The sequence below is a fragment of the Podarcis raffonei genome, chromosome 4 (genome assembly GCF_027172205.1).
Source record: "Podarcis raffonei isolate rPodRaf1 chromosome 4, rPodRaf1.pri, whole genome shotgun sequence".
In the NCBI taxonomy this organism is placed as follows: Eukaryota; Metazoa; Chordata; class Lepidosauria; order Squamata; family Lacertidae; genus Podarcis; species Podarcis raffonei.
This window is the reverse complement of record NC_070605.1, coordinates 62091288-62112938: the sequence shown is the minus strand read 5'-3', so window position 1 is coordinate 62112938 and position 21651 is coordinate 62091288. Positions and strand designations below refer to the sequence as shown.

Below are 21651 nucleotides of genomic sequence, written 5' to 3'. Positions count from 1 at the left end.
TCAGACAAGGAAGACTTACTGGTCTCAAAAGCTGTAGCTTTTCAAACTAAATATCCAAGAGACAACTGATATTGCTGTGAAAATAGCATGAAGCTTTCCGCTTCTAAATGAGTCTCATTTAGAACTATAACAATTGTCCAACTAAATGAAGATGCCTGTTGGTTTAAGGTAAACAATGGGTAGGACAATCCAGAATATCTACCCAGCCTAAGAAGACTTAAAGTGTCATACTGGTCATGGGTGAATTTGGAATGGAGCAACACTATCAGTATAGTCCATTTTCTAAAATAATAATTACTGTATGCCAAACAATTAGCTATACAACTGCTATGAGACAGAAGTGAATTACACTGGCAAGCCCAAAGCCACAGGCTTATACTGCTATTCCTGCTATTCCTGAATGGACTCTAAAACTGACAGTTCATCATCTTTTATGAGTATTCATCTTACTTTAAAAAGATCCTGTAAAACATGGGAATCTTATCATCTGATAAATGTTTCAAAAGTGCAAATATCCAATATAACAACATGTTTCAGGAATCATTAGACAACAGTTATAAAAACTGGGCAATCATATATTTCAATAATAGAGTGACAGTTACACTTATAAGCTGAGAATTATTACACTTCTTGAACAGTTACATGTACTTGATGCTAAGCTTTCTGCCCTACAAAATACTCTTTATGTTACATATACACACAAACGGATTGTCTGCATTTCTACTCTGATACAGCCTCAAATCTTTACGATAATTGCAAACAGTTGCAGAAGCAGAAGGGAACTTAGAGAGTAACTATCTTTCTTTCCCTCTCTTCTGGCTCTGCACCCCCAGAAAAGCAACCCCTCCCTGAATTGGGGGGGGGTTCTCCCAAACAGCATGAACAATTTTGTACAGGGCTTTGGAGGCAGGTGGAAGAACTTTGCAGGAATGGAGCTTTCAAAACTTCCTCTCTGAACTTTTAAGTTTTGTGGCATTTAGGTGGAAGAGACATTTCAAAGAAGTGACTCCTCAGATAGTGCAGTTCCCAGGAGAGGAAATGCCCGATTCCCAGTTCAAGTGACAGAACATGTACCACATTTTCAGTCATCATGTTTTTACTTTCAAGCTAGCAGAAACAGAAGACAAGTGAAAAGAACGCTGTCCTCTGTGTTGGTGGTACACATCAGTTTTCATCCTTACAAAACTATTATTTAGAGCAGAATGTGCAAAGGAAATTCTCCATAAGCTCATTTTCAAAGTAAGATAAATCTAAACTAGGGCCTAGAGCCCCTCAGAATTATCAAATTTCGTTGATAAAATTTCATGAACAGTATTTACTTCATTGTGATAGTTAACAGGGCATGCCATGTTCTGCAGGGGCACATGCTGCATTTTATATTATTTAAAATCTGTGTGAGAGACAGATAATTTTCTCTACCTTAAATTAGATGAAGGCAAGATACAAGACATATACTCATTATCATGTAGTCTGCACAGACCTAAGAGAATATAGTATATAAATGACAGCAAGAACCTGCAGTTCAGATCTTTAAGGCGTTGGTTACCACGTCAACATATACTGGGGTAAAGTACTTACAGAATGGAAGTCATAATAGATAAACAGACCTTTACCCCACTTGCCATAATTCAATGATTCATCTATGACTTTTGTGACAAAGGAGTTTCTACTGCATATTCTCAGAAGACGTAAAATCGAAGTTGTGTCAAGCATCATTTCTTATCCTATTGGATTGTGTTTTGCAGCACAAATGTGAAGCCTTTGGGAAGCCCAAAAGAAGGGATTGAAGGAAATAACCAATTCATATTGTTGCTACCTAGCAAGTGGTGTTCATAAACATGTTGCCTCTGAACCAGGAGGGTCCAAATAGCCATTGTAAGTAACAGCTAGAGAAAGACGTATCCTCCATAAATTTAAAATCAATTATACAAATACTTTCTTAAGTCTGTCCTGAATCTACTACAGATACATTTTATAGGATGATCTCCAGTTCTTGTAATGTGATAAAGGGAATAAAAACTATCTAAACACTTTATTCATATCACACATCATTTTAAAACTCTTTCCCCCCACAGTCATCTTTCCACCAAAGGCTCTAGCTTTTTTCATAGCAAATATGATCCTGTCCCCTCATGATTTGTGTTGCCCTTTTCTAATAGTTTTGCATATATATACTTCTGCATTTCTAGACTGGTGGCTGTTTTGATTGTGGCACCATGACCAATTTATTTTTTTAGTAAATTTCAGCTTGAAAATAACTGGGCAGTTATGTACCCCATGCTTCATTTGTGGGTAGGCTTGCCATTCACACATCTCCTACTGTAACACAGATCTGTTTTTCCATATTATAGCTGCTGATATGAAATAAGATAGCATAGAATCATAGAGTTGGAATGACCCTGAGGATCATCTAGTCCAACCCCCTGCAATGCAGGAATATGAAACTGGAAAGCACCAATTTTGCTGAGTGTTTTGGGACTCCTGAAAATGTATTATTTCATCCAAGCTTTTGCAGATCATAATTTCCAACCTCAAGAGATCACCCAACTATTATGGTTACTGTAGTCTATTTATTTGGGGTGCACTTTTACTTAACTTGTTTTAATGTATTGTTTTCTTAAACTGAGTTCTTTCTTTTGTAAACCACCTTGGGATTTGTATGAAAGGTGGCATAAACATATTCTGTTATTTGAGAAACATAACAAAGCATTATGGTAACTACAGCCTTCTCTTTCTTTCTTTCTCTTCTGGCTTTATAGAGTTAAAAGCTAAATAACTGAGATAATAAATATAGCACCATGGAGCTCCGCTAAGTTTCTCTAGACTAAAAATATAGTACAGCCCAGCAGTGATGGGTAGGAGTGTGGACAGCTACAATTTGGATGCTAACCTGGTGATTATTTTCCTCAGGTCAGTAGGAAGGTGGGAAATTGTATGACTGCTTTATTCACTGCATTGTTTATTTGAAATCAGCGTAGGTATTTCTCATTCCACCTGCAACTATTGAATGAGGAGGAAGTGTTAGCATGTGCACGTGTGGGAGAAACGCAGAGGAATAACAATAATTAAAAAGTGTTAGTAAATAGTTTTGGTATTCAACAGAAATTTAACTATATTTTTCTGAGTTCTTGCAAGGGGTTCCCTTAGAGCTCTTGGCATTTGCAAAGGGCTGCTGCTCCTGCATTTGAATTTGCACTACTGCTAGACTGTGGTTTATAATAGCCTGGGGATTTGCCAAGTTGGCCTTTTATTCTGTGTGCTTCCTACTCACTATCTTTCCCCTGTCCCCTTCCTCTCACATTTGATGGTCTTGTGAGCATCAATGGCTTTGCCTAACTATGACAGTGTGTTACATAGGCAGGAAGAAGGATGGTGTTGTCTTGTGCTTATATGTGTGGGAGTGTGTGCACACACATGTTCAATTGGTTTATTGCTTTTGGGTTTTTGCACATGCTTTGTAGTTGTAGCAGAGCAAGGTGGCAAGGGTGAGCTCTGGTCTGGTTGATGCAGGCAGGGATTTATCAGCTAAATCTAAAGCGATTCTAAGTACATTTCAGCTAAAGCAATTTGAGTCAAAGGAATATCCCGTTAATTGTAAAATATCTCCAGGAATTTTGAGGGGTATAAGAATTTTTATAATCTTGGGGAATTCTTAAACATGGTGGGAGGTGAATTAATGAATCAGTACACTTAATGTTGTTGCCTGCTATCCTGGCTCTTTCACGCCCCCTCTTTCATGCAAATACATGCAAACCATTGGAGTAGGATAGGTAGACCACCCTAAGTGCACCCATGAAACTTTCTTATGTTGTTGGTGGTATTATTTTGCTACAAATGTTCTATGCCAAGTTTTGTGCAACTGTGCTGGTGATCACAGCCAATAAACTGGGAAAGTACACACACACTCAGAGAGACTTTTAAAACTCAGTCAAGCATCCCATGCATCATATAGTTCTAAATTAATTTTGATTCAATGTAAGGAACTATAGAGCATCACATAAGGTTTAATATAAAGACAATGTATAGCACTGAAAATCAGTTTCTGATTAAAAAAGAATCTGTGGAAATGAACTTGCCTTATTTAGAAGGGTGAAATCATTCAACTTCAAATAAATGCATATTCTATTTAGATTTTTATTTCATCACACTGGTCTTCGATGTTGAACATTCATTTTGATTATGTATTATTTTACTGATTTATTCATTCATTAATTCACTCCAATAGTAATAATGTGATCAACTTCAATGGGTATATTTAAAGGGTATATTTAAACTGCAACATATATCTTATCTCTTTGCACTGTACTAAATTCTACCATCAAAATTGTTAATTAAGAAAGAAAATCAAGTTCCTCTTAATCTCATACTAAAGGATTATTTTTCTATAAAAATACAGTTTAATTATGAAAATGAATCCATGAATTTTATGAAGACACGACACTAATATTAGAAATAGGCATATGAATGAATGGGCAAAATGTAAAGTAGACAAAGTACTGATGCTTAATTTGGTAGATTAAAAACATAGCTAGAGTGCTTCTGAAGTGGTCATTGGTCATGTTAGCTGAACGACTCTAAGTGAAAATAATGAAGCCTGTGTGAAAGTGTGTTAGGATTGGTAGCAGAGACCCAGAGAGATTATTTGATTCCAGCTCTCCAGCATACACTTGTGCCTGCAGCTGCATACCTAGAGAGTTGTGGCAAATGGATAAAATGAAACCACAACTTTAAAAAACAAAACAAAACAAGCCACAGTCATAATACTTGGCACACAGATGACAGGGATTTGAATGCGGCTGCTGGGTGAAAGCAGGGGTGCCAACTCAATATTTTTGGGGAGGGGTCCAGCCCCCCTATGTCTCAAAAAAATTAGGGGGAGGAGGAGGCCAAGCACAGAGATGAACATGGTGCAGCTTCAAAGCCTCACTGCCACCATGTTCACCTCCATCCCTGGCTCCTCCTGACACTGGGCTGTCACACACGACGTCACCCGCCCCCCGCCCCCATTGCCCTGGCACCTCTGGGTAGAAGACTGGGAGGAGTATAGTAAGAGATCAAGGACGATTTAGGCCATTGATGGTTGTCCTTAACCAACCTCTGAGAGTACAGCTCTTAATGCTTAATTTGGATATGAAGAAATCTACTCTAATTACATTTGGCTCCCAGCCAATGTGAGATGGTGAATTTGGCCAGTGGTGGAGGGGAGTAGGACATACTACAGGAAGTGTGAGGGCTACACGACTCTTCATTTTTCAGGTTCTTTTACATCTTTTAAAGCACAAATGTCTGCTTTTTTGCATGCATGTTGTATGGTTGCCCTATCCAGGGGGGAGGAAGGGGGTGCGGTGGGGGCAGAGCACCCTGGGTGTCTTCGCTGAGGGCGGTAACATTTGGCAGTCACGGGTGGGTGGCGCACCGCATGTCTGCCATCAGCCGCTCGCTCCACCCCCGGCTGATGGCAGACATGCGGTGCGCCGCTCTGTGCACCTGAGCAGCTATTCAACGCCTGGGAGGGCACCCTCCACATCTTGCCCCCCTCGGGAGCGCGTGCATATGCTCTGCCACTGGCCCTATCTGAATACAGTGGTACCTCGGGTTAAGTACTTAATTCGTTCCGGAGGTCCGTTCTTAACCTGAAACTGTTCTTAACCTGAAGCACCACTTTAGCTAATGGGGCCTCCCACTGCCGCGCAATTTCTGTTCTCATCCTGAAGCAAAGTTCTTAACCCGAGGTACTATTTCTGGGTTAGCGGAGTCTGTAACCTGAAGCGTATGTAACCCGAGGTACCACTGTACTTTGCTTGGTGAGCTGTGGTCTGTTCAATCCCTTGCAGAATGTAAGAAATATGTTTAAATTTATTTATTTAAATTAGCTTAAACTGGATTTTATTATGTTTCCTCTCTCCTTTCCTTTCTTTCTCTTTCTTAGAATCCCTGTGCAGATGACTAAAATGACGTGGGGGTAAGAAGAGTGGGAATGAACTGATAACCTGTTCTGCACAGACTCCATGTGGGCCTGCACTCTATGTATGTAAGGTCTATCAGTGCGTTATTTGTCCAGAGTTTTTGGACGACCCATCAGAGCCTACATGTTTATAGTTCGTAACTACATAGCCTCTGCACATAACAGCCCATTAAACTCCAGTCCTCTAGGGACTATGACATTTGGCCTGGGCCTATTCCTACACATGTTGATTCTTCCCTTGTTTTAGTTGTCTGCCTAGAGACTATATTGCTATTACTTAGTTCAGCCTTCTTCAATAAGGTGCCCTCCAGATATTTTGGATTACAGCTCTAATGAGCCCCAGCTAGCATGGTTGGGCTGAAGAGCATTGGTTTAGCAATGATCAGGGTTGAAGAATACATAGTCCTAAACATCTGGAGGGCACCATGACGGGCGAGGCTGTCTAAGACTGTAAATACTGAGTCTGGGCCAGAAAAGGATGTACTTTATTATTTTAGAGGCTGGATAAATTATGATTATTTCATTTATGTATCATCATTGTTTTTATTTCCTAGAAAAGTGAAGGACTGGATCTGCTATTTTAACTGTTAAATGCAACTGTTTCAATTGGCCTTCCCTGGCGTGGTGTCCTCCAGATGTTTTGGCTGGCAGCTCCCAAAAGTTCTGGCTAGCACTACCATGCAGACTGGAGCTGATAGGAGTTATATTCCAAAACATCTGGAGGAGCTAGGTTGGAGAAGGTTGGTTTAAACCATCAGCAAAATGGTGCTATAAGTCAGCACCTCTCTTCCAACTGCTATTCACAAAAAGCATATTGGTGTCCACTCAGATCATTTCTCAGCCACTCACTCACTCTGGGACTAGCCTTTTAACTTCCTAGTTCTTCCTCAACACCTGGAATTCTGATGGGATTCATCCAAACTGTCTCCTCGCAGCTAAATCCAATTAGCCCAATGAACTCTTACAGTCAGCTCTAATCCTCTCCATGCAAACACATCCAATCAGCCAAATACACAGTGCTGCAGCACTGGCTCTACAAGCCATACTAACTCTTGTGAACAGTAGAGCAGCCACTAATTTTCATGAAAAGTATCCCCAACATAGACATGGAAATTCCTGCTAAGGAAAAGCATCAGAGGACTTGCAAGGGAGGGAGGGAGGGAAGGAATAAAGGAGGAAAGGAAGAAAATAATAAGAGTAGCAGCAAGATTAGCAACATTTCTCAGAGGGGTTTTACGGTTTGTGCATGTAGTGAACCCAGTTGTACCCTCATTAGAACTTTATCAAAAATTTATTAAATACTTTCAGGGTGAAACAAACGTTAACATTAGCATATCAATGCCCAAAATGTGACACACTTCAGATGCAAATGTATTAACTATAACACTAAAGTCTAATGCGCCAAAGAACATTTTCAAAGCATTGTAGAGACATTAACTAATGAATCCCTGAGACACCCCTGGAGGCATTAAAGTTTTACATATTGCAAAAGTGTAAAATGTTTTGGAAAGTGCTGGATCACATGGAACACAACAAAAATATCACATGCCATATTCTCAACAGCTCAGAATCTGCAGACTTTGCATGTGACAGTTTAAATCATTTCAGAAAAAGCTAGAAATGGGTCATATCCAGACCATACATTAAAAACACATATATAGCACTGAAATTTGTGGGGGGTGCCAGGAGTTGTAGCTCGAGGAGGGAGAAAATACAGTTCCCATGATTCTTTGGGAGAAGTCATGTGCTTTAAATGTGGGTTGAATGTACTTCAAATGTATGGTGTGGATTTGACCATAGATCCTTGTGTAGTTGTACATTCCTAGTCTGTAGGAAAGAGAGAAATTTCTGGCGGTCAAGGCAGTGGCGTAGCGTGGGTTGTCAGCACCTGGGGCAAGGCAAGTAATTTGCGCCCCCTAACCCATGGATTTGCGCCCCCTAACCCTAACCCCCAGATGTTGCGCCCGGTGCGGCCGGCCCCCCCTGCACCCCCCACGCTACGCCACTGGGTCAAGGGAGAGGTGGCTTTGATTAGATCTCATACAGAAAGGCTGCAGGACTAGATGGCCTGGTTTTGCAAGACTTTTAAAAATCTGCAAAATCAGCACTGTGCAGGATAGAGCAAAAGCTAGGTTCCCAGCACGACCCACCATTGCTGACATTTACAATATTCTGGGGTCCCTAGCTCTTCATTTTATATTTTCCACTGAACGAAGGAGTACAAGGATTGGGTATTTTAATTCCCCTAGTAGTATGCTTGAACTCACTTTTCTCAGTTTTGGAAAGGAGAAAGTTAAGCAGCAGAGTGGGTGATTTACCATCCTGCCCTGTCTTGCACACCGAAAATGAGATACATATGCTTTAACTTGGCTGACAGATAAACAGGATACCTGCAGTTGAACCTTGATAGACCATGTCAATCATCCCCTGACCCACCCGATGCAGTCAATCTATGATGCTACCTCATTAGAGAAACTTATCAGACATAACTGAGAAGCTGGGCTACTACTCTCTGCTTAGGGTTGAGAGAGTCTGCTATCTGGTCCTGGATGGGCTACCATTTATCAACATAGCAGCCAGAAGTAATATATTAAGGACCCTATGGGTTGTTGACATGACAAACATAGGAGCTGTGGATGGGAAAGAAAGCAGGAATAGCTTCAGGAACAGTTCAGTTTGTATTTTGGTGTTGCTACTTTGGGGGCAAGTACTAGTGGTAACTTACTGTTTTTGGTGGGCTTGGGGAAGTATATTCCTGGGACCCCAAAATAGATGCTGAAGTCCAAGGGAAGAGACTTAATCACCAGGCTGATGTCTGTGACAGCAGCAAAATATAAATTTAAGTTTCTCCAGATTTCTAATAGTTCCTGCTACTGCTGCAAGAGACCATGGTGGCATCAAGGAGATATATTTCAATTTGTAAATGCTGTAACATTCAAGTGGAGATATTTCTTTACTAGGCCAATGTAAACAGGCTATAAGTAGTCATATTCCATTAATAAAGTTGTATATCCCCATTGGTATCTACAGTATGTCTCCATTCTTTCCCCCTACACCAGGGGTAGGCAACTTAAGGCCCATGGGCCAGATGCGGCCCAATCGCCTTCTCAATCCGGCCCATAGACAGTCCAAGAATCAGCGTGTTTTTACATGAGGAGAATGTGTCCTTTTATTTAAAATACATCTCTGGGTTATTTGTGGGGCCTGACTGGTGTTTTTACATGAGGAGAATGTGTCATTTTTTAAAAAAAATTACATCTCTGGGTTATTTGTGGGGCATAGAAATTTTTTTCATTCCCCCCCCCAAAAATATAGTCCGGCCCACGGCTGAAAATGTTGCTGACCCCTGCCCTATACTGTACAGCTCTTTATTTAGCATGTGTATTGGTACAAACATATGTATGCATGTAAAAATCCTGAATCATTATGTCATTGCACAACCACACACACACACACACAGAGAGAGAGAGAGAGAGAGAGAGAGAGAGAGAGAGAAGAAAACAAAAAAAACAAAAAAAAAGACGGGCTTATAAACCACATCTGTGGAAATTGAAAGGAAAAACACCATTTTGAAACACATTGAATAGTCTTTCTTTGCAAACAGTAAATGTAAGCATACCTTATTTTTGTAATTTTGGTCCTGTAGTATTAATAGTGTTCCATGTGCCCCAGAGACACAGTTTGATGTTATATAAAAAAAACCACACACAATTTAACAGAGCATTGTATATCTTAGAGAATTTAGCCCCCACTACTGGCAGACGTAGTGCTACAAAGCAGGCTTAACAGAACGGCTACAAAAGGCAGGAGCTTTTTCTCTGTTAAACACAGTGAAAGGAGCATGATTGGCTTCAAATCAGCAGCATTTTCAAATGTTACATTTTTCAGCACAAACTGGTACTTCGGAAGATTGTATTTCATGGCATAGTTAGAATATTTCACATAGTGAAAAAAGAATATATAGTTAGCAATTATCCAACAGTATCTTTCTTCTTTCCACAAGTGTGAATCTGATTGACTTCCTTTGTTATGTGTAATAATGTTTTTAAGAAGCTTAGAAGTAGGAGAAAACATCAAAGGAGGTATATTGCTGTGAGGGTCACATAGCAACTTTCCTTCAAAAAATGGTATATACATTGGCACAAAGAAATGGCACAGTAGCCGGCAAGGATAAATTAATAGCTGCAGCGCTCATTATTCATTTGAAGTTTCTGCTTATGTTGTAAGGTGCTAATACCATACTCTTAACAAGGCCAATGTAATCTCTTTCTAATTCAACAAAGAAGAAATGAGAAGTAGGTTGCAGGAACAGAGATAACAGTCCAGTGCTCACTTACTGCCCATTCAGTCTTCCCAGGTGTGTCTTCCCAGAGCCGATCTTGGCACCAATGTGGTCTGTGTGGATCAGGCATCCCCAAACTCGGCCCTCCAGCTGTTTTGGGACTACAGTTCCCATCATCCCTGACCACTGGCCCTGTTAGCTAGGGATGGTGGGAGTTGTAGTCCCAAAACAGCTGGAGGGCCGAGTTTGGGGGTGCCTGGTGTAGATCAAAACACTTTCTACAACAAATCTCCCTTTAATCTTGGTTCTCAGCTTCAACTACCCATCTGCTAAATTGGAACATGAACAGTTTACCTTCACAAAGTTGTGGCCCTCCCAATACTGTTGGATGCCAACTCCCATCAGTGCCATCCAGCAAAACCAATGATTAGGAATAATGGTGCTATAGTCCAGCAATATCCAAGTGCCTGCAGCTTCCCCAATCCCTATTACAGAATTGTAGAGTTGGAAGGAACCTGAAGGATCTTCTAATCCAACACCCTGCAATGCTAAAGCATCCATGACAGATGGCCAACCAACCACTGCTTAAAAACCTCCCATGAAGGAGAGTCCACCACCTTCCAAGGGGGCTTGTTCCACTGTTGAATAGCTCTTACCATCAGAAAGTTATTCCTGATGCTTAGTCAGAATCTCCTTTCTTGTAACTCGAAGCTTTTGGTTAGAGTCCTACTGTCCAGAGCAGGAGAAAACAAGCTTGCTCTATCTTCCTTGTGAAAGCCCTTCATATATTTGAAGATGGCTATCATATCTCCTCTCAGTCTTCTCTTTTCCAGGCTAAACATACCCAGCTCCTTCAACCATTCCTCATCAGGCTTGGTTTCCAGACCCTTGATCATCTTGGTTGCCCTCCTATGTACATGTTCCAGCTTGCAAACATCCTTCTTAAATTGTGGTGCCTAAAACTGGACACAGTATTCCAGGTGTGGTCTGATCAAGGCAGAAGAGAGTGGTACTATTACTTTTCTTGATTTGGACACTATACTTCTGTTGATGCAGCCTAGAACAGCATTAGCTTTTTTTGCTGCTGCATCACACTGCTGACTCATGTTAAGTTTGTGGTCCACTAAGACCCCTAGATCCTTTTCACATGTACTACTAGTCCCTCTGTCTTAAAGGAATATCAAATGGATACATAAATCAGCATGTCTCCCCATTCTCTTATATGAGGGGAATACTTGGCACTCAGAGTAGGGATTGCTCCTGTATATAGACAATTTTTTCTCTTCATAAGAATGGAGACAGAAGCCACAACCGTGCCTTAGTGCTATATACACACACAACAACTGCTTAAGAAACATAGCTACAACAGACACATGGAAGTGTAGTTAACGTTAATGTCACAGTACCATGACTTTAAAAGTTGTTTAGGGGGTGGGGAGGAGAAATAAATAAACATCTCCAGAAATGGCACTTAAAAGCTGTTGTGTTAGAGCTTTAAATAGACTGAAAAACTAGATGAAGTTTTACTGCATCTTTAACCATGGCTTCACAATTGGCATTTTAAAAATACTTAGAGCTGTAAAATCAGTTCACACTAAAAGAGAGTAATGAAAGCATGGGATTAATGATCTTTTAAAAGAAATGATCCATTCATTTGATCTGTCTTTTGCTTTCTGCTTTAAAATTAGGACAAACTAATCCAGTGCTTATATATAAGGATCGGAAAGGGGAATGCAAGGAAAGAGAAAGAGGCCTAATGAACATTTTTGAGATATCTACATATTTTCTTTATTTAGGAATATGGTACAATGACTTATGCTTCTTAACCTCTCTGGCTGAAAGTAGCTTTAAGTCCTAAACAAAAACCCATATTGTTTTCAATAGTAAAAATACCGCTATCCCAACAAACACTTCTAGCATCTATAAATTTCCAGCAGTTATAGCTCATAAAATCACACACAGACACTAGCCTTATTGAGAGAGATAAGCATTATATTGCTTTCTGAGGGCTATTAAAACAAGGTGCATTTGTACCTTGATATTGCGGTTTGCTTGTCAAGCCTTGAGTAACTGACAAAAAGCCCCTGCTCTGTTCTATTTTGTTGTCATTGTTTATTTTTATCCCACTTTTAAGACAAAAGTTTGTCTCCCAAAATAGCTCATATAAATTAATTTAAAAACAGACTTGAGACACAGACTTCAATCTCTGGTTTACACTACTTGAAAGTAGTGTCAACTGCTGCGAAGCCAGTAGTAGGTTTCAGACTCCCTATCCTTATGAGTGCCATTCAGTACCATATTTAAGCTTTCAGTTCACCATCAACAGTGGTCACAGTGCATTGCAAGACTCAGTCATCAACATTACAAAGACATCAGTGGCTAGATCCTAGTTTCCAAGAAATGAGTGCGGCCACCCAGTGTAGCAGATAAGAAACATTCATATCCACGACAGCTTTCTGATTCCAAAGCATTAAGCTAGACCCAGAAATACTTACAGACAATGTCTTAAGAGAGTAATAAAAGTCTCACCAAAACCTGGTAAAGCCAGGTGCAGAATTTAATAGAATGGATAATGGAGCTATATTCAAGTGATCTTTACTTTTTATTTTCTACATTAATAATTTATATTAAAAAGCTAAATTGACTGGGACAGGAGTGACTAAGCAATTTTTATGTGACTCTCAGCAACCTTACCAATTTTAATCAAGGCATAATACACATTCTACCTCCTGTTTCAATAACGTTCCATTTTGATGGGCCTTGCTAGTATTTGGGGTAACTGAACCACATGCCAGATGATGACAGGGGGCTCACTAAAGTGGAAATCTAGGGAGTTGTCTCTGCACCAGTTTCCCTCTGTTCATTAACACCAGGCAGTGAGTTCTGTGTGTGCACAAACCATTCAGAATAGTGGCCTTTGTCCAAGCAGACGTGAGCAGGAACCTGACTGGCTCACTCAATTAATTCAGCTGCTTGCTGTCCCTTCCACAACTGAAGAATGGCTGTGAGCAGAAAGGGTGGGCAATGACTGGACAGCTCATTGTGCACACATGCAATACTGGTACATTTCAGCTATCAGTGATGATGGCTATACTCTACTACCAGTGTCAGAGGCAGTAAGCCTCTGAATATCAGTTGCTGGAAAGCAAAAGCAAGAAGAGTGTTGTTGTACTCAGGTCCTGCTTGCAGACTTCCCATTGGCATCTGGTTGGCCACTGTGAGAATAGGATGCTGGACAATATGGGTCTTTGGTCTGAACCAGTAGGGCTCTTCTCACGTTTATATGTTCTTAAGTAAAACACTTGCTTCATTGATGTTGATATTAAGTTAAGGCAGATATTCAACTTTCCCACTGAATTCAATGGGTTTTTAAAAGGTTAAACCGTGGCTGGATTGTTTCTACTGTATACTATATTAAACCAATCCATCATCAGTCTCCAGGTCTGGAACCGACTGTGGCTTGAGTCTAATTTTTGGCCATTTTAACTGCCTATCACAGCATCCTTTAAGAATTACTTCTGCTAAGTGAAAGTAAGCTCTGTGTTTTGTAAGGCTTTTGTTTCAGAATCCAGCTGTGAAAAACTTTCTTAATAAATGATTTATAAATGATATTTTAAAAGTGTTATACTCATACGTGAGAATTATGCTGGAATAGTGTTCTCTCAGGAGCCATAAACAGATCAGAGTTCACTTTCTGCTACGAAAACAGAAATATGAACCTCATAGGGATATTTAATCGCAATATGCTGTCTTGGAATTAAACATCCATTTTGTCTCAAGTCTCACTGGAAAAACCAACATTGGCTTGTTCCTAAAAGTCAATTTAAACTTTTAGCACACAAACAAAAGAACATTGAAGCAGATGTTGTTCAGCTTTCAATTAAGCACCATCATATTCCTAAGAGAAACAAATGAATACTTTTGCATTGTAACTGGAAGTCCATTGATTTAATTCATAATTATCAGTAAGCAGCAAGCGCTTAATTTTATCCTGAGTCTTGTTTACAGAGTCATTAATTTAGGACTTCTACTAATATTACTCTTAATACACATTTGGGGCATGATCCAGTGAAAGCAAAGTACTTTTAATCCTGTTGATGTCAGTGAGACCCATTTAAGTATGTTTAGCTCTGTTTAGCTCTGTCTCTGAAATCAGTCCTCTCAAAAGAGCTGTGACTGGTTCACGTTCAAAGTCACAACGTTAAACAGAAATAGTTGCTATCGTTTAGATTTTAAATTGTGTTTTTGAAGGAAACTCCATCAAGGTTTCAGAAACTTCAGATGAAACAGGCTGGGCAAACAGGAGCTGACAAGTTCAGGAACTCCAGAAACGTGTGCGAGTTAGTTTGCCCAAAGTTTCAAAATCCTATAGATCAGCTGCATTGGTAATGGCTATGAAATACGGTGGTCATATGTTCTATTTGACAGAGGGCACACCTCAATTGAAGGGGCAGTGTTCTATTTAAAGGATAATACTGTGAAAACATAGATGTATGGCTACTGCAAGGAAAGGTGGCTTATACATAACCAGAAAAGGAGCACAAAAGAAGTCTACTTAATAGTTTCTTTGCAGCATGTCATGCTGGATTGTAAGAGAGCTGTCAATTGTAAGAACTGGTTGAACTAGCTAGGACTGCTAGAGATAACCTTAATGGTCATGTTGGAGGAGCTGAGTACCTTTTTCCTTTTTGAAAACTACAAAATTTATTCAAACATTAGAATTTGTTGTTGTAATACAACTCCCATCATTCACCAGCCATGCTGGCTGGGTTCTGATGGAAGTTGGGGTCCTATACCATTTGGAGGGCACCAGGTTGGCATTTGCAGATCATCAAAATCAACACCAGAAAGGAGGAGCAGGGATTGTTTGCCATATTCTATAACAGAACTCTAAAATGTTATTGGAGTTTCCTCTGTACAGATGCACAGCATTTGCACGTTTGATTGCACAGGGTGAAACTAGTTGTGTAAGGGTCATTGGTGTGATTATTATTTTGTTAACTGCTGGGGTGAGGACTAGAATAATGGTGTGTGGATTATTTAACACTTTGCCCCAAGTGATGGTTCTACTTTGTCTCCTTGCTTTCTTACAAAGGCTACTGGTTTTTTGTTTTATTTTTCACAGAATTGCAAGGGCTAATGCAGTTAATGATGTTTAAGAATATCAGTTACAGGTAAGCAAATGGTTTTCACTTCCATTGTCATAATTACATACAGGTCTGGCTTACAGAACACAATGGAAATCATTAGTTAGGCAAGCGTTTGCATAACGAGTCCACCATTTCCATTATTTCCTATGTAAATATTTCTAATCCAGGATTTTTCCAATTTCTCGCTCCAGTCTTTCAGAGATTTCTTCCTGAAATGGCTGCCCAATCAGCAAAAGAAAGGAAAAGGGGAGAACTGATTTGTCTGCTGTCTTAGTTGCCACTCCCTGCATAGTTTCTGCCCCCAAATGGCTGCCTCTGATCAGCAAAGCAGAAACAAGCAAGGGAATAAGGAAGTGGGCAAACTCCCAATGTCTGGATATCTGTTGATTGTGAGGTATGGGCATAATTCTTTATGCGCAGATAAGTAAATTTTTGCATAGCGAGCAGGCAGATAGCTGAACCTACGTGCATCGCAATAATTGTCTGCCACTTCTCTCTCTTTCTCTCTCACACACTCAGTGAGCCTCTTATGCCATCGCCTCTTAAAAATGTTAGCCATTTGAACAATCCTGAAATGTGTTGCCTATTTTTTCTTGATAAGCATCATTCTCTTCTTTTTATACGCATGAAGTTGTTTTTTTTAAAAAAAAAACCACACACAACAAAAACAAAACAGGCATATTAAGAGGAAATTAAAATAAGGATTCAGGCTGTAGATATTAATATTTCTTATTGGAGTAGGTGTCAGTTCTTGATATCAGGTATCACATTTAACTACAGCTACATTTATTTGGCTCCCTTTTCTATTCCCCTCGCTGCAATTATTGTGATTTAGACTTGGGGATTCTTATTTGATACCAGATTTAGTTAGTTATCTTCTTACTGACCCACATTTTTCCAAAGTGCCTCTTGGTTGGCTGCCTAGAGAAATATCACAGCTGATTACTTCTGTGCTCGTTTTTAGTCATTAAAGTGCTGTATTTCCACTGGGAGATTGCAAGTGATAGCTCAATATTTCACTAGTAAAGTCTTAGTTGTTTTTTTTTCCACATGAGGCTAAAATATCCCATAACTGTATCACCCAGAGAACGGAACAATGTTATTATATAATGTTCTCCTTTGTAAAGAATGAATCAAACCCAAAGGTAACTTCCTCCAAGGGAAGCAGTTTTCTCTGATGGAGGAGTGTTCCTTATCACAGGGGAAGGGAACATTTGAGGCCCAAGTACAGTATTGGTTGTACTGTAATACGGTTCATATGGGAACCCAATCAAATCTAAGGAGATGAGATGTTAATTTAAAGTGGGCATGATACTATATCTATTCTTATTGGTACTGTTATCTGGTTAGATAAATCCTAATTAATTGTATGAGTTAACAGATAGAATACACCTCCATAAATCTGTGCATAAGAAAAAAAAGTTCTAAATAAAGTGTACTTTGGGTTATATTCAACACAAGCAGTGTTTTCTGCTCATACAGTGGGGCTTCCTCTTTCTCTCCTCCCTCCCTACATGCCCAGCCATCTGCTCTGGAGAATCCACCAAACCTCTGGAGCAGATTTTGCGGGAGGGGTTACTGCAGGAAGCTAGAGAGAAAGGGAAACTCGTGTCACTTGTGCATAAGTCCGTGGCATGAACATAACTGCAGTGCTGGGCACCACCCTTTGTTTTATTTATTCAGCATCGTTTCAAAGGCAGCCCTACCCATTTGAGAAAAAGAATGGGAATACCTTCTCCTTTATGGTGCTTTTATAAATATTTGCATTAGAAATACAAATCTACTGACCGACTGATTTCAGAGGTCATTTTTTTTAGTCAATCAAATTACTTCTGTTTTTTATTTTACCTATTAATCCGCCTGATTAATTAGAAATTGCACCCCTGCTTCACATAAGCCAAGAACCCCCCAAAATTGCCATGGTTCTGCAGGGATATGACAGCTCTTTTCATAATTTTCTTATCATTTTTATTTATTTCCCAAATTTTCTGAGACAGGGACTCCACACAGCTTACACAAATTGAAGCAAGATCTCTTAAGTGTGTGCATGCCTTCTTCCCAGATCCACTGCATCTCTGCACATACATGCACATTTGCTACCTAGCTACATTAGCTTGGCATTTGATACAAAAAGGAAGAAACAGTCCAGAGAAAGAATATATTATGTACTTTATCTGCTAATTAAAAGATAGGTATGTGAAGTTGATCTACTCATGAATGAAGGCTTTTAAGTTCCCCCTACAAGTAGCACCCCCCTAAAATCTCCTTCCAGGTTGAGACCATTTGGAATGGTGCCCTGTCAGATATTAAACCATATCATTAGATGAAGGGTTTTTTTTGTTTGTTTGTTTTGTCTGTCCTCAATGTGAAAGAAATATGGGGTGAAGTAAGAAGTTGATTTTACCCCATTGTTCTCTTATTTTTAGTGAGGTGTTCAGGTGAAGTCTTAACCACTGCCTGCACATCTGTCACTGCCTTATGCTACAAATATAGTCTAAACATACAGTAGCATCCATTTTTGTTAGGGACTGAAGACAGGAACTCAAAACCTGTGTATCATCAACTTCATTGAACCATATAGTCCACACATTCACATATTAGCGTGATACACCCATATGTGCTTTGAAGTGTGATTTTCAAAAGATGCAAAGAAGAAATGAAAGGCAATGCCCTCTTTTGCATGTGACACAAAGTCATACCATAGTTTAGCACAAATGAGCAAATGCAAAAGCTTCTGGAGAGGAGATCACAGTTGTTTTGCTCCTCAACAGCTGCTTTGTTGCTGTGCTACTGTGCTGAGGGAAGCCATTATTTGGCTTAGCTATGTTGTCTGAACCCAGGCCCATGATTTAGTGCTCATTGAGTTGTAAACCACAGGACAAATGTTAGTTTCAGCTCATGGTTTGCCTGCCGAAAGTTAAACAAAGAGTCCCGGTTTGAACATCATCCAAAGTCAAACCATGGCCTTGATCAGCACTGCAGCTGAACAAGCAGGGAAGAGTAAAGCAGCAGAGATCATTTCTCTGAGTGCCTACACATGTGTTCATTCATGTTAATCATAGTCAGGATGGCTGATGGAATACTTAGAACATTGCAATGCAACAAAGTTGTCAAATATATGTTCTTCCCTGTCCTGTAAGCTAATCAACTGAATGCAAACTCTCTACCCTTTACCGATGCAGAGAAAAACATGAAACTTTAATAATGATGCCCTCTAAAATTTTAAAAGGTGATGAAAACACTGCTGTATATTTTAAAACAACCTTTTGTTTTTGGAGGTGACAGCCATTCAGCCATCAAAACACTTGCAACTACATAATGAGAACACCCGAGAGTTCCTGTTGAAATGCATTAAAATGGTTTATATTTTGTCCACTAAGTTTGATATCTCTACTGAAACCAACTGGGAAACACTTCAGAGGATGAAGGCCTCATCTGACCATGTCTGAGTTACAGAGCATATGAAATTAAACATTATTATTTACTTGATTCACGTGTGCAGCAACTGCACAACAGCATGAAACTGAAAAGCTTTATCTCTCACAGATGTGAAGGATCACTCCTGACAAGTACAGCAGCTACATACACAGTTGTACAAAATAAATTATACATCATTGAATGAAGTATGAAAACTAAACAGGGAATAATTTGGGATGAACTTAGCTTTAGACTTTTAGTTTAAGATTAAACATGGGGAGCTTCACTCTGAATGCTAAGTACCGTATTTTTTGCTCTATAAGACGCACCAGACCACAAGACGCACCTAGTTTTTGGAGGAGGAAAACAAGGAAAAAAATATTCTGAATCCCAGCAGCCAGAACAGCAAGAGGGATCGCTGCGCAGCGAAAGCATCTGGCTTTTGGCTTCTGGGATAGCTGCGCAGCCTGCATTCGCTCCATAAGACGCACACACATTTCCCCTTACTTTTTAGGAGGGAAAAAGTGAGTCTTATAGAGCAAAAAAAACGGTAACTGCTTTATATTCTTCATAAAATGTGGTAACCAAAACACATTATTCAAAGTAAAATGGGGTGCCAAATAAAGCAGTAACATTCTATTCTAATACCCTTTTAACAATACTGTTGATACTGCTCCCAGAACTGGCAGTTTTGCAACTTTTCATCTGAGAATTTTTGGTGCTCAGAGATACCAAAAGAGGGAGGAGGGGTTAACCAATGTAAATTGCTCTTTGTGGTGTTATTTGTTTGATTAGGGAACATTTTGGGTACCTGAAATAAAATGCTTTAGGATAGGAATTTATATGGGGGAAATGCTGCAACACTGTTTTTCTGATTTGAAACATTCTTCATAGCTGCTTAAGGAGGGAGAGGGAGAGGGAGAGGGAGAGAGGGAGGGAGGGAGACAGGAGATCCATCACAGATCTCCAACCGCTTATCGTGCATCTAGTTTGGCCCTCAGTCTATAGTCAACTTTGCTACACTCTTCTTTTAGTTTCCTTTACTCCTTAGGCCAGGCATGGCCAAATGTGGCCCTCCAGTTGTTTTGGGACTACTATTCCCATTATCCCTGACCACTGGTCCTGTTAGCTAGGGATGATGGGAGTTGTAGTTCCAAAACAACTGGAGGGCCAGGTTTGGCCATGCCTGCCTTAGGTGATCAAAAACCTCAGGTGCTTTTCCATTTTAGTTTGAGTCAAACCAACAGCTTCCTCTCAAATAAGTTAGACTGCAAACTGTTTAGCTTCCTGAATAGCCCTTGCCACCAAACCCAAGTCAACCAATCGGTGTCAGAGGCTTAAACACCATGAAGACAATATAGTATATAGACTTAAGCTTTGTATTTCACAAATTTGGATGAAAATTCCAGTAGATCAACATGATGAGAAGGCTGACTTTATTTAATAAATCTAACACCTGATCACTAAAAAAAAAGATATCAACCACATTTCTGTGACATAAAGACTAATGAGAACTATGGATATAATATGTGTGAGCATATTCTGATTCACTGACCAAAACAGACAGCTAAGCAATATGCTGCTATGGACACTGCATCTTGTGTTGCCCCAGAAGAATTCATTCCTTCATGCTGCATTAAAATTAGATCCATCAAATTAAAAATAAATTTAATGATGACATAAGTATGGATGACTTACACGCAGGCAACACATAATTCTTCAATGAATTAGCTGTACTGCTTAAGGAAGCAGAATATATAACACTGGGAGTAGGGTGAGATGAGAAGGATATTTGGTGCAATGTTTATTCTGATAAAGAAATACTGAAGTATAGTTTGTTATTGCTAAATGAAGAAAAGTAGGAAAGGGATGTAGTAAGAACAGGAAATCCTCCACTCTGATCCCTGCTGGGGATGGCTAAATAAACCATACAGAAAAGGCAAAGCAGTCCCAATTTCCCCTCTGTTTTGTATTCTATACTGCTTCATACTACAGGTTGGACAGTCATCATTTTTTGAATTCTCCTCCTCTATGATCAAAGTTCCATGCAAGTAGTAAATTAGCACATCAGGGGAAAGAGGTTAGGGTTGCTCTTTAGAATATATTTTAATATACACCCTTTATATATATATATGGTGCTGCTACCAACTTTAATAAATGAAATAACATAGCATTAGTAACACAAAATTTGCAATTAAGGTTGTGATCCTAATCATGTTGACTCATAGTAAGTCTTACTGAATTCAATGGGCCTCCACCCAGGTAAGTGTGGCTATGATCAGCTTACGCTATTGTTGCATCCTAAACAACTACTGCTCAAAAATATATTGTGACTCGAAATTAATGGCCTGGGGATGACAGATTAGCTGGCACATGCCTTGGAGGAAAGGGTGAGAAGCCAGGCATCACTAATTTAAATGTATTTTCTTTTATTGTCAGAAATAAGTGATGCTTTAAAAGCTATTGTCAAATAAAGACCCACAAAACAAGAAGGAAACAAATGTTGATTAGCTGTACTGCAGTATCTTTTTTACTTGTGTGAACAAGTAATTTTATTATTGTTAATTATTTTAGCATATACAAATTGAGGAATCATTAAGTCTACAATCCTAATCCCATTTACCTAGGAACAAAACCCACTGAATTCAATAGGATTTAGTTCTGAGTAGATAAGGTTAGGGTTATGCTGTAAATCATATCAGTTTACAATAATCCCCCAGTGTATAAACATGGAGTTAAATACGGTACCTCCAAGTGGTGATAATATCTGCCCTCTAGATGAGAGCCTATGGGAAACCAATTTGCAACAAATACACATACAGATAAGAAAATCTTGA

General features: G+C 39.5%; 1 protein-coding gene across 12 annotated transcripts in view; it reads right to left on the bottom strand.

The window, feature by feature from the left end:
- The window catches only part of DMD (dystrophin), a 995174-nt gene that overhangs the window by 434110 nt on the left and 539413 nt on the right, over positions 1 to 21651 (bottom strand). The gene's annotated exons all lie outside the window — the stretch shown is intronic.